This window comes from Mauremys mutica, chromosome 8, assembly GCF_020497125.1.
Source record: "Mauremys mutica isolate MM-2020 ecotype Southern chromosome 8, ASM2049712v1, whole genome shotgun sequence".
In the NCBI taxonomy this organism is placed as follows: Eukaryota; Metazoa; Chordata; order Testudines; family Geoemydidae; genus Mauremys; species Mauremys mutica.
Window position 1 is genome coordinate 85,142,876 of NC_059079.1, and position 16,803 is coordinate 85,159,678.

The 16,803-nt window shown below is 42.7% G+C and overlaps 1 long non-coding RNA gene across 2 annotated transcripts in view; it reads right to left on the reverse strand.

Annotated features, from left to right (window-relative positions):
• Window positions 1–13,961, reverse strand: part of LOC123376248 — a 35,479-nt gene extending 21,518 nt beyond the window's left edge. For both annotated transcript variants that reach the window (XR_006581728.1, XR_006581729.1), the window contains exons 1-4: window positions 12,754–13,961; window positions 7,897–8,108; window positions 2,448–2,506; window positions 2,095–2,206 (exon numbers count right to left, since the gene is read on the reverse strand). This is a non-coding gene — a long non-coding RNA (uncharacterized LOC123376248). The remainder of the gene's footprint in view (window positions 1–2,094; window positions 2,207–2,447; window positions 2,507–7,896; window positions 8,109–12,753) is intronic.
• Between the last annotated feature and the right edge of the window lie 2,842 nt (window positions 13,962–16,803).

Below are 16,803 nucleotides of genomic sequence, written 5' to 3' on the forward strand. Positions count from 1 at the left end.
TCAGGCCACAGTCAGCTAGATGATTCTAGAAACCATCTTGAAGAATAACTGCAGTCATATTAAGTGTAAAGAGGTTCTGTAGGAAGCATGATAAAAGGAGTTCTCCTCTAGTTTTAGGATACCAAACTATTTAGGCAACAAGCCTGCACATGCAACACTAATGTACCTCAAGTACTAATGAATTACACTTTGTAAAAGCGAAGGTAGATTTGAAAACTGAAATAAATGATATTGCATGCACAATATAACACAGAGGCAGATCTGGGATCTTCTGAACTTTCTGAATAAAAAATGATTGCTAAATTCATGACAAATCATTTGGGCTATAACTAGACAATTTAATGAAACAGAATTAAGCAGAGTGACTGGTTTATATACATCTCTATCCATAGCAGGAAAAGAACCTCCGTCACTTGGACTCTGAATAGTTTTATCTTTGCCATCCTCTGCAGCGTGGGACACGGGTCACTTGCTGGAGGATTCTCTACACCTTGAGGTGCACAATTTGAGGACTTCAATAACTCAGAAATAGGTTAGGGGTTTCTTACAGGAGTGGGTGGGTGAGATTCTGTAGCCTGCGTTGTGCAGGAGGTCAGACTAGACGATCATAATGGTCCCTTCTGACCTTAAAGTCTATGAGACAAATGGGACATTACTTTATATCCTTAAAAGCCTGAGATCTGACTTCTGCCCTAATCTGTTTCTTGAACATACAGAATTCTTGGATGAGAGTGAGAGCACACACAAACCGCTTTCTCCTGTAATTATTTTAATTCACACAGCATGTCTGTATAGAGGAAGTGCCATTTTAGAAGTGTTATTGTAGGAGGGATGCTTATCTGAGCTGATTATATCTACAGTGGATGTTTTATGTTCTGCTCTGAGAATTGCACAGGAGAATATTCTCTCTGAATTTTGTGGCACACTTGGTGTTTCTTTACTGTTGACGATCATTGCTGACTGGCAGTCGAGCAAGTGTTTTCTCCAGAGCAGCAGAGCAGGACAGAATTTAGAGCTTCTGATGCCCCAAGTGAGATTAAATTACAGTACTCAAGAAGGAGCCAGAGTTGACAGAAATTTTACCAATGGTTTCACAAACAAAAGTCATTGAGATTTAACTCATTTTGAACACAAGACATACATCCACTCCTTCTGACATTGAACAACAGAGATATCACTAATGTACCAGCCTAGGAAATCAGAGTCCCAGAACATGAGGGGCAAGTTATATGGGCCCATGGTGCCCATGCTCCAGCAATATTCAGGGCACAGGGGCCCAGCTCCACCAACTTTTGGGGCCAGATCCTCCTCCCTGTGGCCTGCTGCCCCTGCGCGCCTCCCCAAAGCATCCCAGCCTGCGCTCTGAGCAGCTGCCCCCTGCAGCTCTGTGTTGTACTCTGCTCTGCTGGATCCCAGCATCAACTGCTTCCACCAGGTCCTAGTGCCCCCCACCACTAATGCCAGGACAGGCTGACCAAGGTTGACCCTGCCCTTCCGCCTCAGATGGACAGACCCATCCCTTTTCCGGCAGGACCCTCCACCAGCACAAGGGGCACCCCTGCCTGCAGTCAACACTCCTGCCCCACGCTGGGAAGGGGCAGCCCGATCCTCTACCTTCCGTGAAGCTACAGTGAGGGGCAGCAATAAAGGAGGAGGCACACACATGATGGCAGCCCCCTCCCCTCGCACCCACCACAGGGAAAGTGAGTTGGATTCCTGGACCCGAGAGGGGCTCTAGGAGCATGTGTAGTAGCAGTGGTGCAAGGTGAGTGTGCTGCCAGGGAAGGGGGAAGTCTTCTTTGGCCCCAGCCGAGGGCAGCCTGCCTGCAGCCCAAACTCCTCCTCTCCGGCCCCGCCCCACCTCAGAGCCCTCACCGCCCACCCCACCCGAACCCTCTGCCCCAGTCCTGAACCCCCTCCTGCACCGCGAACCCCTCATTCCCAGCCCCACCCCAGAGCCCTCACATTTTTATTGTCTATTGTCCTTCTATGGACCTTTTACAATGTCTGCTATATCATTTATAACATGAAACAATCTAACCTCTAAATAAGGAGGTATATTGCTCAGTAATATCATAGCATGCCCGGTATTACCTTCTCTGTCTTTTTAATGCATCCAAGTATCCCATTAGCTTAAAAAGGTACTGTGCAGACATCTTCATTGAGTTCTGAATAAAGTTCCTCTGACAGCATCAGTGGGCAGCAGCTATTTTAGATTAAAGGGAACAGAAGTGAATAGTAGCACTTGGCCACCAGGCCAGCTCCAGTGCACTGTTCTGCCACTTTAGACCACTGCCCACCAAATACTGGAGCTATGGGAAGCGTATAAAATATGTGAGTGGGAGGGAGGGCGAGAAACAGAAGAGAGCACTACATATCACTACCATTGCTTTCCCTCCTGGGTAATTTGGACAGAAAGAAAATCTCCAAGAGGATTGTGTCCTGACCTGGGCTTGAGCATGCTGCTAAGATATGGGTCTCACTGTCCAAGCTTCAGGAAGTTCTCCTGCAAAAGTACAATACACTGGATTGGAGACGAGGGCTGTGGCAAAAGAGATAGCTTCTTCCCTACAAAAAGAGTATACTAACTCTCTGGTGGGAGGCAAATCAGCTGTGTGTACCCTGTGCCCGATTCTCTGATTATTTTGGAAGTCCCTATGGCCTGCCCCATCACAAATATAGCTGGCCTCTCCCCACCCCTGGCCCTAGCTCAGCATATGGCCAGCCAGTGGAAAGTAACACATTTGCTCCTACAAGTGCCTGAAAAAGCAGAAAGGCAGAAAGAGAGCAAAGTCTCTCACCAGGAAGCATCAGGGCACCATCCCGCTGAGACAGTTTCAAGTAACAAACAAGGCAAGTGGTTGTTTTTTGTTACCAGGAGGTTCCAAATGTCTGCTGATTTGTTTAATCTGGCATGAGAAGCAATCAGCGAAAGCTTGTACTTAAATTTCTGCAGAATCCACCACCTCAGAAACTGAGCTCTAAGCAGCATTCACATTTCATCAAGTCTCTCATGATGAACAACATTGATACTATTCGCATTTTTCCTTCTCACTGATGTAGGGGCTCTGTTTCTCTATACGTCAGTCCCCATTACGCAGAATTAAGAATTAAACTAAACATCATCATTTTCCTTTTCTTTGCTTTTGAAAAAAAAATAGTGAAAAGCCACACTAGGGGAAGTGCTGTGATTTGTCCTTTTAAAGAAACATTTTCCCAGCATCAGTTCTATGTGTAACTTTTCACACAATGAATGGCAGCAGGGAAGCCTGATTTTCATAGTTTCCTCTAGGTGGGAGGATATGTTCTTACCAACATTTGACTCAACTCATTTGCAGAGCAGAGGATTTACAGCCAATAATGGCTGAATGGAGAGGAGGAATCAAGAGCATTATCTGTGCCATGGCAGGACTAATGGTGTATACGTGGGAAGGTCACTGAGGAGTTTTGCCCCCCCTTCAGGGTTAAAAGCAAAAATGTAAACTTCAAAAATTAAAAAGGGTTTTCAATTTCTCATTCTAAATAGATTCAAGTACCTAAAGGACTCACCTCCCAAGTAAAATTGATCTGCTGATAATTTATATAGAGGACTCATGCATCATGATTACTATGGTACTTACATCAATGTATTATTCATTGACACAAAGTGCACATACCATCTACTTCTCAAATGACCCTCATTATGTGGGACATTCCTCATTTTAGATCCACATTTATCTCCATCCTGTAATGGGGTTACCATCTGGTCTTTTTTTTTTTTTCATTTATTGGCTGAGCCTGTTATTTTTATACAAAATCCATTTGAAGCTAAGCACTAACCAGTTCTTTTAAATGTCTTCCATGAATAAAAATAAAGATACTCTCTATGATTAAAAGGGAAAGGAGCTTGGTAGGTGTTTTAAAAAATTTCATATTAGTGCTATATCAGAGCTAAGGTTAATGTAGTCCGTGTTTTTCTTCTCCAATAAAATTTTTCATTATTTTTTATGCACAAATGTAGTCCAATAATAAGAGTTACACAAATATAGGTAAACATACATATTCAGATTTTAACCTACCATTGTCACATGGCTATGAAAGTTATAAAGAACAAATAATATAAAATATACCATGGTATTTGAGACATAATGGCTTAAGACAGATAATGTAGTATTTAAAATAGATCACATTGTTGAGGAAACTGTAAGGGGTCATGCATAGGGAAGATAAATATGAGAGACATTTTTAGTACTATAAAGAAATTCCCCCAATGTAGCAATTTATTTTGGAATTTCTATATTAATCTTCCAAAAGGTATCTTTAGCTAAGTCAATGCATTTACAGTAGTAGAATTGTTTTGATTTCATAAAGTTGTTTAGAGGTCTTAGATCTAATATCGGACTTCATCCTACATTCTTCTTTAGGAACAGAAAGTAGCTATTGCTTTAAGAGGTATTCATGAGAGGGTTCCCTGAAGGAGAATGGGAAAGGGCAGGGGAGATAAAATGGGCAGCGTAGCCTGTGCTTATAATTTCCAGCATCCAATTATCTGATGAGATTCTCTCCTATATGGATAGGAAGTGGAAGAGATGGTCTGAAAAAGGGAGGTAGAATGGTGTAGATGCAATTTAGTTTTGTCGGTTTGTTCCAGGCCCTCAACCAGCCCATGAAAACTTATGTTTAGATGATGATGAGAGCAGACAGAGAGGGAGCAGGGTGGTCTCTTTCTCTAGAGCCTTTATTTTTTTTTCCTGGGCAGTTCATAAGATCTCTGGAATCTTGAGAATGGGGTGGGATCTTTTTGCCATTTGGGATCTACTAAACTGTTTGTTTGTTTGTAGGCATGTAAATCCCCAAGGGATCTCAGTTTAGCTCTCAAATCTTTAAGGTACGCAGAGATTCATCAGTGGATTCAGTGAACAGCGTGATGCCATCAAAGGGAAGGTCCTTTCTTATCAGCCCATTTACACACTGATGGCATCATCAAAGGGGGCTGCCAGATGGATTTGGCAGGAAGCAACAGGGCCTCATTAATGGACAGGGCAACTAAAGTAAAGGGAATCCATTGAAGGATATCAAGGAGCATATGCTGCAACTCTGATCACTTTTAAAGGGATCTGTAGGGAATCTGGGATGCATTTAATTAACTCCTGGAAGTGTCTGAAGTCATCAGCCATAGACATTGTGTGTGTCATAATCACCTCATCTGAGGAAGTTAAAGAGGCTATTCCTCAAATATCTCTTCATCTGCCCTGGCCTCCTGTTCCTCAAAGGGCTCTAGTACCTTAGGGAGTGGAGGAGGGATAGTTGGAGTAGGAGAGCATCTCCCTCCATTGTTCCCATAAGACAGACATGGGGCACTGGAAAATTGCTGTCAATATGCAGCCCAGTATGGCTATTAAGAGGGTGGCATCCACTGGTTCTTGAACCAAGACAGGAGGACATGGGTCTGTCTTTGATGCAACTCCTCTCTCCTCTCAAAAGTATCAGGAAAGAATTTCCTTGTCTGAAGAGTAGGGGAATTTTGGGCTCAGACATTCAAATTCTCCTCTTGAAAGGGAGGAGCCTCAGCATCCTCTGAATGTGCTAGACAGTCAAGTGGTACTGGGGAATGGTCCCACCTCAGAGATTGTGCCTGTCTCAGTATTCACAATCTTTCAGTACCCACTAACAAGGGAGACTTCAGTTCCTCCAGCACAAGTCCCTGGAGAATCTTAACTCCTACAGGCCCTGTTCTGTCATTGGCAAGTCCCATCTGGCCAAAATAATTGGTACCAATGAGGATGCCTTGGGAGGTGCTGAGACCATATGAGAAGCAAGATGTCTTCCCAGTACTGAGGCCGTCTTAGTGGTCGACTTTCATATGTACAGTACTTAGTAAGTTGTAGGTACCATTCTCCTAGAGACAGAATGCTTTGGTTCTCTCATTTCAATGCCCTGCTTCAGTAGTACCAAAGGTTTCTGTACTGATGCATGCTTGTCACCCTTGTTTTCAGTGGAGCCTGGAATCCCAGACACAGAGTCAGTACTGAGAGTGTTCTAGAGCCTCAGCTGTACCAGAGGGGACAAGAGGTCTCCACAGAGGTCTTACTTCATGTGGACAGAGTTTTTTCTGAGGAAGACTCCTGTGAAGAATGGCTCTTCTTTCTATGGATCTTCTCCATGGTGAATGTGCCAAAGCTGACAAGACATTGCATCCACTCCGAGACTGATGTCCCAGGGTGCATGGGGGATGTTCTGGCCTGAATCTGAGGCCAATGGAGGGAACACTAAATCATTTAGAGTCTCAGTTTTATCTCCTGATTCTTCCTACCCCTGCCTTTAAAAGGGGAGCAAATGGAACGCTTTTGTGGAATCTGAGACTCTCCCAAGCAGCAGATACAATGGGAATACTGGTCTCCTGGCAAGAGATGTACTGCTTGAACCCCAGAAAACCTGGCATACTCTGGAACAATGATTATTTTGAAGGGGAAAGGTACCCAACCCCCTGTAAAGGGGAGAGGGATCAATATGAATGCCTCCTAACCCACTTAAAATAAATAAAAGAAAAAGAAACAAATAATATAATGAAGATAAGTAGCCTACACTTTCAGCTTTGAATAATAAGGTACATTAACAGCCAGTCTCAGGCCGAGATGGTTGAGAAGGAACTGAAAGCAGTTCATCCACACAGTCGTATGTAGCCTTGGAGCAGGCACATGCAAGGCCAAATGGGCACTACTATCAAAAATCTCCGATTACAGGTGTAAAGCGTATCAGAAGTGGAGCACCCATAGGGACACTACTCAAAGAACTCTTTGTTCTTGTCTTTGCCCTTCCTCAAATCACAGTTGCCTTCTCTTCCCTGCTAGAATCTTTAGTCTTATTCAGCAATTAAAGCTCATGTCATTGTTATAAGGAATATTATTAAGAGCTCTGACTGGGACTCCTACTCCTGACTTCTTTTTTTGATTAATAGAAAATAATCATTCTCTTGCTCCCTCTCTCTTGTGATTTTGTTAATTAACTGACAGAGGCAGCACAAATAATTTCTACAGTAGTGTACTTATTGTTTTAAGAATTATATGAAAATTAGCCCCTTACTAGATGATTAGGTTTTTAGTTCTGCTAATGAACAACAATAGTCTTCCACTGCCATCTTTTAATGTACTTTTAATTACCAACTAAATAAAGAAATGTCTTAAAATAATTAAGACTACATATCAGGTCTCCATAGGATGTCAACAATAAAGGGGTTAATGATGCATCCAGTCATCATGGAAACAATCAAAAAATGTCTTGATTTAAACAACCCAAAGCAACATTCACAATCTAAATTAATCTCTGCTGGAATAATTTCCATAACATCATGGCATTTTTTATCCTGTAGGAATTACACACCCCCCCAAACAAATTTACCTAAAATCTGGGACAGTATTGAGTAGATTTCAGCAGTTCAGCAATGGCCAGTTGCTTCCAGGCCGGAGGAGTGAGAGGTCAGCAAAAAAATCTCTCTCAGGATGGCTTCAGAGAACTGTTCCCAAATATACTCTATTAATCTAATCCTTTTTATAACTAACTTTTACAAAACACATAGATCATAGTGACCCCTACTGGATCATCACTTTTCTCCTAACTTCAATAAACTACTTATCAATAAACATTTCTAACAATCTTAGTCATAATAAGCTTCTATACCAAAGACACCCAAAACTCAAGGTTCCTGGCCACTTATTTTCTTTCAGTCTCAAATAGTTGATTCTTTTTCCTAGGTGGTATTCTGTTTTATTAATTCATGGTGGCTAAATACACATAATATGGTTGAAATTAGCTTTATCAAAATTTGAAGTATGCACACCCTCAAGTCCACAGTAACTCCAACATGATTTAGGAACACAAAAGTTTTATATTTTTGAAAACTGTAGTTAATAACATTACTTTTGTAATGAGAATTCTATGGATGTCTTTGCGGAGTTATAAAGGTGTGCCCCTTTAAGGCCACCATAAAGCTGTGAACTCACAACCCTAGCACTTCTTTTAACATCAATCAGAGCTGCTGCAGTGTGTGAAGCTGGCTGCTGGAGCTTTATCAGTAAATTGGAGTGAGCCCTTCTGTGCCTGGATTTGCTGGTCACAAAACTGTCCAGAACCTGGAAGAAACACATACAGATAGGGCTGTGCCATTATGCAGTCCAATGCCAGGCAGAAACATAGATACAAATGCCACACAAGCAAACATCAAAGTCTTTACAGTTTGGCAAATTAGTGGGTACGCAGAGATTCTGGAAGGTAGAGGCAGGTATTGAGCATGAAATTACCAGATCATCTGTAGTGTTTACAGCAACAATTGCTGCAGAAAGCCCTCTAATTATTGACAATGAAAATAAATTGTTATATAAATTCTCCATTATGAAGTGCCTAGCACATTTATTGGCACTGCAGAGAGCTATTGCATGCTAATACATGTTCAGTCTTTTGAAAACTGTCTTTTCAAGCAGCACATACTTTGGTCCATTGGAGTACAGTATATAGACGACTACTATTAGGAAACTAGTAAAGGGCCATCTGACCTCTGGTGGAAGAAACGTTCTCCTCCTAATCTTTACCTGTTTTGTCTTTTTAGATAAGCGCTTCATGACCGGGATGGTCACTTTTATGTTTTTGCACAGTCATAACCCAAGAACCTCTTGATGCCAACTGGCAGAAGGGTACATATGAGTATAGGAATCCCCTGGGTTCACCAAAAAGGGCCATGTAAGGTCTTTAATGAAAATCTGTGTCACAGTAGTCCTCATAACCATAGTGAGATGGATGTACCAAAAAAAAAGTGTGAAGAATTATGTATATATACTAAAAATCATGTTCTCTGGATGTGTCAGTCAGCTCCACAATGATTATTTCTCCTCCTGTAGGATAAGAAATATCTAAAATAAAGTCTTCAATGCAGAAAGCATTTTAAAAATGCAGTTGTAAGTTATTCTACTTGATGCAGTAGAAGCTATAAATTTGCAATTCAACAACAAAGTGCCAAGATGTTTTAAGAAAGAAAGAAAGAAAGAAAGAAAGAAGGCTGTTGATTCCATATTTAGGCACCTAAATAAGTAGCCGTATTGTAGTCAATGGGTGTTCAGCATTTCTGAAAAATCAGACCACTTGTTCAGGAGCCAAAATACAGAGTTAGGAGCCTAATTTTACACACCCACTTTTGAAAATCTTAGCCTAGATGTTTTGTGAAATGTAGTAGTTGCTTGTTCTAAAATATGTCATTAAAGATGAGAAATTATCCATACAAAAGTTTAAACCTGCATGAATCTGGAGGGCTTATTTTAACTTCATTACAAACTAGCATGTTTCAATTAAAAATCTAAAGCAGAAATGTGTAGTGTTAATAGGCCAGTTTACAGAGCAAAAACAGACCTTTCTCAAAGTGAAAATTGAATTGTTATTGAATAAAGCTGTGTCTCGTTAAAAACATTGATATGCTCACTTTTTGTGTGTGTATATTTTCAAAATGGCAAATAACGTTAAATTTGAAAGCCACAAAAATTACATGAAACAGCAAGAAGTCTGACCCCAAACCCTAAAACAAAGGTTGTGACTTTCACTTAACTCTCTGTAAAGTGTCTATTCTCCCCACAGCCCTCAACAAGCAGAATGTCAACTTTGCATCTAAACACTCTTTCTTAAAGAGCAAGAGACAGCATAGAATTATCCGACTCTTTATCTTATTCTGGGATGTCTGAGGGATTTGTTGGTTGTTTTTTAAATATTAACAAGCATTATTATAGTTATGACCCCCAAAACAGTGTCCATTGGGACAGTCCAAAAGCAGCTTGTGTCGTTGATGAAAGACAACATGAATTGAGAAGCACATTGTCCGCCATATGTACACTGGTCCTCCACTTTTCATTCTCCTGTAACAAAATGGCTTATGTGTATTCAGGAGACTTCAAAAGTGTAGCCAAAAAGACTGAGGCTCAGAGTGGTCCTTTTATGCCTTTGATGTACAAAGCAAATCAGCCTGAACTCATCAGAGACTAGCGATGACAGGGGTTGGGCAAATCTTAGAATGATCAAAGCATTCAGAGTCCGTGACATTTGCAAGGAAATTAATGATTCCTCTTTAAAAGTTTTAACCATCCTATAAACAGGATAAGTGTAGGAATCCGTAGATGGATGATACCATTAAGTACAGCAAATGTTTCCCAAAATAATCACAATGATGGCTCATTTATTAAGGAAATGTTCATCACATTTATTTACACCCCATGGAACAGATTGTGCAGAAGCTTTTTTGGGGGGGGGGTGTCTGGATAATATATTGTGTAAAATGAGAAATTACTAACTGAAAATATTGCTTTGTGTTTTTGTCATGTGATAGAAATACAGCGATTATCATTATCCAATCTTAGGGACACAAAACTATTGCAAATGTATTAATTGTTTCTACTGATGCAAAAGGTCTGATGCTAGAATAATGTGCCTGACTAAAAAGAGGTGCTATAATGAAACTAAATGCCTTAACCTGTTTTAATGATTCTACTGACAGTTATTACTTATCTGGGACAAAAGTATAAGTGCTAAAATATATCATGTTTGATGATCGAAGGTTAAAGGAACAGACTGTAAATTCAAGGTTGACATTTCCTTTGCAAAGCAGATTTCTGAATGTTGTTTAAATATGTCAAAATCATATTCATGCTTGAATGAGAGATAAGCCAACCAATCAAGTGTTGTCAGTACATTATTTCATTGCCTTTCTTTTTTATTTCTTTATTTAGTAATAGCTACAGGGTATGTGGGTTTACTAGTTGCACTTAAGTGGTTTGGGTTTGTTTTGTGAATATTCTGCCTTTGCTATTCCCTTTATATCTCCAAGAAATTCTTATGTCAAAGAAAAATATATGAAATCTATTGCTTTCATTCAAATTAAGCCTGATTTTACCAACACATGGTAAAAGGAGGAGAAGTAATTGATAAATTCTTTTGCCACCTCTAATAAATACTGACCCTTCTTAGAATGGTAGAACGTTTTCCTTTTTGATTTGCACACATATTACTGTGATTGATGCATAATAAGTTATTATTTATTTGTGGTAGCCCTTCAGACCCCAAGAAGGAGTGCGAATTCCATTACACTCAGCTGTTTGGTGTAAGAAAGATATGATCCCAAGATGGAAAAAGCCAAATGAAGAAGAGGGGGAAAACAACAGAAAAGGCCAAACCTCATTAAGGTAAAACATTATCAATTGTGATATCATTATTTTACTTCCTTCCAGACTGTGTTGATTTATAGGTGCCACTCAAGGACATGATTTATAGTGTTGGTTTTTTAAGCAGTCTATTCTCAACGTTCTTTCAGACTCCCATAATGTATATTGATGTATAGGTTTGATTAAGCTATTCCATTTAAACGTTTCTATGAGATGCTTTTTCAAAGCAATGCCTGCAAATTTAGCCACATGACCACTCTTAATATTGAAGCAGACACCTAAAACCATCTGCTAATCCCTTATCTACATTTTTCAACCTAAGTCAGCTTCTGATGCATTGACTTTTTTTTAAAATGCCACTGTAGTGTTTTGTTTGATATTTTTATGTCCTCTCTTGTTCAGAAAACAAATATTATTAGGGACATCATTTCTGGCTATTTTATATGTATAAATTTCAGAAATGATTTTCCAAAAGTATAGCATAATATCCTGTGAGAGGGTATACAGGGCATGGACTGTCCATAAATTCCATAATGCATTAGAGGGTAGGTGGGTCCTTAATTTTGCATGTTTGTTACAAAGTGTTACAAGGTGGTGGTCTTCAAAAATCATCAAAAATGTGTTACAAAATTTATAGACACACCCATATCCCTTGAGTGTGTCTAATTAGCAGACAGGTCTGTCTAATTAGCAGACAGGTCACTCAGGGCTGGTCTACACTGGGAATTTACATCAGCATACCTCTGTCTCTCAGTGGTGTAAATCCACATCCCCTGACATAGCTATGCCGACCTAACCCTTGCTGTAGACAGTGCTAAATTGATGAAGGAATTCTTCTGTCAACCTAGTTGCTGTCCCTCAGGGAGGTGGATTACTTATGCCAATGGGAAACACCCTCCTGTCAATGTAGGTAGTGTCTACAGTGAAGCGCTACAGTGGTAAGTGTAGACATGCCTTCAGAGTGCCTATATTCATATTATGCACAGAATCTTATTGTTAGGAACTCAGCTGCCTCTGGGCTCGGTTGCCTAGCAACCCAGTGTGCTCAACTGGGCCCAATGAACTCTTCCTAAGTGACTGTGCTCCCTGACAGGTCAGAAAATCCAAAAAAACAACATTTAAGCCTTGTAGCAACAGCAGAACAGTGGCTGTTCCATGTATTGCATGCCTGCAGATTCTCTAAACCTGCTTCCTGTTCAGCCTTTGTTCTACCCCTTGTCTGCTCTACTCCCTGACTACTCCTGACTCCAACTCCTAGACCATACTCCTGCTCCAACCACTGGGTATCACCACCTACACCTCCGTGTGCAACAGTTATTTACTGTCAATCCCATATCTTCCTTCATGTGGAATATGAAAACTGTTGTGTTGGTATTAAAAGTGTGTAGTGCATGTTCCAAGATCACAATACATATAGACCTCATTTTGTATGCATGTAATTCTTTCTATTCAAGACCAAGAATAGCTGTCCTTACAGCTCCTTCTGGATTTTTCCATACTTGGGGACAGAATGTACTTAACTGTATAAAGTGGTTAGATTACACACAAAAAACTATGGGCCTGTAAAAAAAAAGTAACTCACCAGCCAGCACAACTGCTCATGGGTGGGCGGGGCATGGCAGGTTCTCCTCCTCTAGCACTTTCTGCTGACAGCTGCTCCAGCCCTGTGATGCTTTGCTTCTTCTCATGGCCCAGCCCTCCAGCATGGTTACAATCAGTCCCCACCCTTCCCAGGGTAGCAGAGTGCCCCACAGAACAATAGCCCAATGGCCAAATGCAAGATCTTCATCCCATCTCTGGGCTCAATGGCCTTTCACTTGTCATTTTGGAAGGTTTTCCCGCCACCTCCTTTGGCAGCCAGTAGGGGAACCCAGGCTGCTCTGCTCTGGGTTCCAGTCTAGCAAGCAGCTAAGATCTACTTCCTCAGACTAGACTCCTTGCTGCCTTGCTTGACCACTTCCTACCTCAGCCTGTCCCTGGAACCTTTCCACAGCCCCCTCCTGTGTTCCTCTTCTGCAGACTCTTCACACCTTCCCAGGCTCTGCAGAGTTCTTTCTGGCTCTTCTACTAGGAGGCTGAATCATGGCTCATGTCTGTCTCCCTAGGGCTTTCTGTGTGTCAATGTTTCTTCTGAAAACCCAACCCCTGGATGCCTCACTGGAGTCTTGCCCTTCTGTCAAGGCTCAATACAGAAGTTCACTTCACCCCAGCAACTTCCCAGTATATCTCATGACAGAGCTCCTTCTTGAGAGAGAATTACAAGGCCCAGTCTATCCTAGGCCTCCTCCCATCTCCCTTTAGCTCAGTCCCCACTGCATGACTAGTTGGAGTTTCAGCAGCACTCAAGCTCCAACCCTCTGCCTCTTCCCCTCCCCCCAACAGGCCAGTCATCTTGAATTTAAAACCCCAGTTACTCAGAGCTAAAGATTTTGATGTGTGGACAGAAATTGGGTTAAGGGCAACATTTGAGTTATACCTTCAGCATTTGAACTACCTATGCTATGAAGACAACCTTTTCACTGCTCTCAAGTCCTTCCTTTATTAGTCACCTGGCTCCTCACTCATCCTTAATTCAGCCAGGCAGCTGCTGCTCAGGTGTGTTTAATCCTATACTGGGCCTGGTGCACCTTCAGGTGCAACTGGTGCACCAATTGGTCTCTGGCTCCAGTTAACTTTTTCTTCCAATTTAGGATATAAACCTCATCTCAGGGCCAGAGTTTAAAAAGAGCTCAAAACCTCAAAATTCCTCACCTAGAAACCTAAAAAACTGACTAGATATTCAAGATAGCTGAGGTAGTAGCTAGGTGTTGAAAAGTGCTCAGCACCCAGAGACTCTTATTGTTCACAAGGGGAGCTGCTATCTGTCTTAGTTATTTATATACCCACCCCTACAACTCCTCTTAATGTAGTATCCAAGTACTTCACAATCATTAATGTATTGAATGGATGATGAGCACTGTTTGATATTGGGCCATATGCTAATAAAATATCATCATTGCATGGTAAGCACTCAGTCAGGAAATGCTGATGTTCAAGCTGCACTCACAAGTTTAACTCTGTTCCATTATGCATGTGCATGTGCATTACACATTATTGTGTTATGTGCATTACATTACACTTCTTACATGACCACCATTCATTACTCATAATATAATATACTTGCCCACAACTTTAGAAGCACCCATATTAGCTGTTCAAACTTGTACTCCAGCAGAACCATGACTCCTTTCACTGCACAGTTCTGCTTTACTCTTAATTTTGCTAAAAGAAAAATTAAAACACTGTACCAATGGCAGATTCATAAATCTGGGAAACCAAAACCACATTTTGACAGAATGCTGCAAGCCTTTTCTTAGTTTGGACTGCTTCTCTGCTAAGCTTGAACTTCTTACACACAGTTTGTAGGAGGCTAGGGAACCACGGAAGATTTTGTTATGGCCTAGCTTAGGCAGTTCCGCTTTCTCAGCCTCCAGTTATTGTAGGACACAGCATGCTAGTTTTAACCTGCCATAACCGGCTGGAATTGCTGCGTGGCAAGCCCCTAGGCTGTTGGCCAAAGGGGCGGCCCCGGGGGGGTGGAGAGTTTCTATTGCATTATGTATGAGCTGGTTTGCTGCTGTTTGTATAAATATGAGCATGCTTTGTGTTTGCTTTTGGACTCCGAACCAGGCCGAGTTGTAGGGCGCTGGGTTCCCCGCCTCAGTGACAGCAACGCTTGGAGTCCCTGTTGCGGGTGTGTCACTTTACCTTCATTAAAGCCAATAACTCACAGTGTGTGTGGGCCTCGTTCTTACAGAGCACCCTGGGAGGGCCGGGGCCTCCCTGGAACGTAACAATTGCCGCAGCGAGCAGGGTACTCTGGAAGACGATGCCGTTTTGGCCGAAGGTAGGGGAGGTAGGGAAGCCGCTGCTGTCCCTACAGCGCATACCCGGGTGGCCCCAGTCAGATCGCTGGGGGCCGGTAGCGCGGACTTTGGCAGGCTGGGCGGCTCCAGCCGACTGGCCAGAGTTCCAGCAGGCGGCTGGGATTACACCCGAGCGGTTGCTCGAGGGGTTGCAGCAGCTGCGGGCGAACCGGCGGTCTGGGACGGAGCGGCGGGCGATGGGGGAGCTGGGATGGCTCCTCCTCACCACCCTTCGGGCCCAGGATGAGGAGGTGCTCCGCTGGCAGCGGGCCCTGGACGGGAAGACGTTGGAGTGCATGGCGCAGGCTGAGGCCCATGCTGTGGCCCTGGAGGTCGTTCGGACCTACAAGCGAGTAAGTTGTTTTGGCAGGAACCTGGAGAAGGCATCCTACGCTGGCTGGTCTGAGCCTGGGACAATGCCGGGAAAACCGTTATGCTTCTCCGGTATGAGCTGCAACAGCTGGGTGTCCTGACACAGGATGCGCAGATTAAAAGAAGCCAAGAAGGGAACGAAAAATAACAGAATGAGTTAACCGAAGAAAGCTAAAGATAAGACACTGGCCCCAGTCAAGGACACCGCTCACAGCTAAGACTTGGCGGACAGCCAAGAAAAAGGGGGGCTTGACTATGCCCAAAAAGCTATGAGAGCTGCAAAACCCTGCCAGGCACTAACGGAATGTGTTAGCTCTCTCTTTTCACAGGTACGGAAGAGATACCCCAAGACCCTAGCAGCCCTGCCACTCCTTGGAACCAGGAGACTGGATCTATGTAAAGGTCCACCAACGAAAGACTGCTTTGGCTCCATGCTAGAAAGGCCCTTATTAAGTCCTGCTGACTACCAACACCGCTGTGAAATGCCAAAGACTGACTGCCTGGACCCATGATTCTCACTGCAAAAAGACCCCTCCACATCAGGAGAATTCTCCTATTGATGATTGGCCTATTTCTCCTTCTAGCTCCACTGTGCGTTCTGGACAGCAAAAAAAAAAAGGGGGGGGGCAAGGTGGAGGGCTGGTTAACCTCTCCCTTGTCCACTGGCAGCCCCCACTGTGTCATTGGATTTTTCTGAAAGAAGCAAAACCATTACAGGGTGATGTGCTGGTGACCTTTCCCCCATAGGAGCTGAACCACGACTGTGTCGGGAAAGAAGAAGAAACACTCACATCACTGACATTGCCAAAGTCCAGGAATTCCTGACCAGAAAGGACATTAAGAACCAACCCTGGTGAAGAAACAAAGAATTGCCCACTGGCAGGATGAAAGTTGTGGGACTCCTGCTGGGGAATGTGGTATTGATTGGATTTTGGGGTTTATTCTACAGGCTGCACCCTGTGTTTTGGAGAAATCCTTTAGCATGTATTGCCCTCCCTAATTGGATTGTAAATGATATTGCCCTTATCCAGTTTCTTATTTCTGGAGCTCCGCTAACCCAAGTACAGGCTGGAGTTGGTGAGTTACATGTCATTTCCACCATTAGTTTTATGACCCAGAAGCTACTGGCAGAGATGGTATGGGCTATCACTGAGGCTGGGAAGGCATTGCAGTGGGATCTAGTACGTTTAAAATCCTGAATGACCAGCTGATGGCCATTCGGAGTGATCTTGAGCACCAGGATGGCCCACTGCCCTTACAGATACATCAGGAGTACCATCTGATCTGGGGTTATGGAGACATACCTGGACACTGTCTGGGTGGAGGGGTGAACATTCATAGTGCTCCTCCCCAGC